Below are 2,500 nucleotides of genomic sequence, written 5' to 3'. Positions count from 1 at the left end.
ACACACACACACACGTACACGTACACACACACACGTACACACACGTACACGTACACACACACACACGTACACGTATACACACACACACACGTACACACACACACACACGTACACGTACACACACACACGTACACGTACACACACACACACACGTACACGTACACACACACACACACGTACACGTACACACACACACACGTACACGTATACACACACACGTACACGTACACACACACACACGTACACGTACACACACACACGTACGCACACACACACACGTACACGTACGCACACACACACACGTTCACACACACAAACACACGTACACAAACACACACGTACACGTACACACACACACACATACACACACACACACGCGTACACACACACACACGTACACACACACACACGTACACGTACACACACGAACACGTACACACACACACGTACACACACACACGTACACGTACACGTACACACACACACGTACACGTACACGTACACACACACACGTACACGTACACACACACGTACACACACACACACGTACACGTACACACACACACACACCTACACGTGCACACACGTACACGTACACACACACACACGTACACGTCCACACACACACACACGTACACACACGTACACGTACACACACACACACGTACACGTACACACACACGTACACGTACACACACACATACACGTACACACACACACATACATACACACACACATACACACACGTACACACACACACACACACACACACGTACACGTACACACACACACGTACACGTACACGTACAAACGTACACGTACACACACACGTACACAAACACACACACACGTACACACACGTACACGTACACACACACGTACACGTACACACACACACACGTACACACACACAGACACACGTACACGTACACACACACACGTACACACACACACACACACGTACACACACACACACATACACACACACACGTACACGTTCACACACACACGTACACGTACACACGTACACAAACACGTACACACACACGTACACACACACGTACACACACGTACACACACACACGTACACACACACACGTACACACACACACGTACACACACACACACACACGTATACACACGCGCACACGTACACGTACACACACACACGTACACACACACGTACACGTACACACACACACGTACACGCACGCACACACGTACACACACACACACACGTACACACACGTACACGTACACGCACACACACGTACACGCACACAAACGTACACGCACACACACACACGTACACGCACACGCACACGTACACACACGTACACGTACACACACACACGTACACACACACACGTACACACACACACGTACACGTACACACACACACGTACACACGTACACACACACACGTACACACACACGTACACACACACACACACACACACAGACACACAAGTACACGTACACACACACATACACGTACACGTACACACACACACACGTACACGTACACACACACATACACGTACACGTACACACACACACGTACACGTACACACACACACACGTACACACACACATGTACACACACACACACGTACACGTACACACACACGTACACGTACACACACGTACACGTACACCTACACACACACACACGTACACACACACACACATGTACACACACACACGTACACACACGTACACACACACACACGCACACACACGCACACACACACACACGTACACACACACTCACGTACACACGTACACACACACACGTACACACACACACGTACACACACACACACGTACACACACACACACACACGTACACACGTGTACACACACACACGTACACACACACACACGTACACACTTACACACACACGCGTACACACACACACACGTACACACACACACGTACACACACACACACACGTACACGTACACACACACGTACACGTACACACACGTACACGTACACACACACACACGTACACACACACACACAAGTACACGTACACACACACACACGTACACGCACACACGTACACACACACACGTACACGTACACGTACACACACGTACACGAACACACACACACACGTACACACACACACACGTACACACACACACACGTACACGCGTACACACACAGACGTACACGCGTACACACACAGACACACACACGTACACACACACACACACACACACACACGTACACACACACACACGTACACACACACACGTACACACACACGTACACACACACACACGTACGCACACACACACACGTTCACACACACAAACACACGTACACAAACACACACGTACACGTACACACACACACACACATACACACACACACACGCGTACACACACACACACGTACACACACACACACGTACACGTACACACACGAACACGTACACACACACACGTACACGTACACACGTACACGTACACGTACACACACACACAC

This window comes from Chiloscyllium plagiosum, unplaced genomic scaffold (genome assembly GCF_037043375.1).
Source record: "Chiloscyllium plagiosum isolate Xiang-an unplaced genomic scaffold, Cpla_swu_hap1 HiC_scaffold_24, whole genome shotgun sequence".
In the NCBI taxonomy this organism is placed as follows: domain Eukaryota; kingdom Metazoa; phylum Chordata; class Chondrichthyes; order Orectolobiformes; family Hemiscylliidae; genus Chiloscyllium; species Chiloscyllium plagiosum.
The sequence above is the reverse complement of the archived record's forward strand: the minus strand, read 5'-3'. Positions refer to the sequence as shown.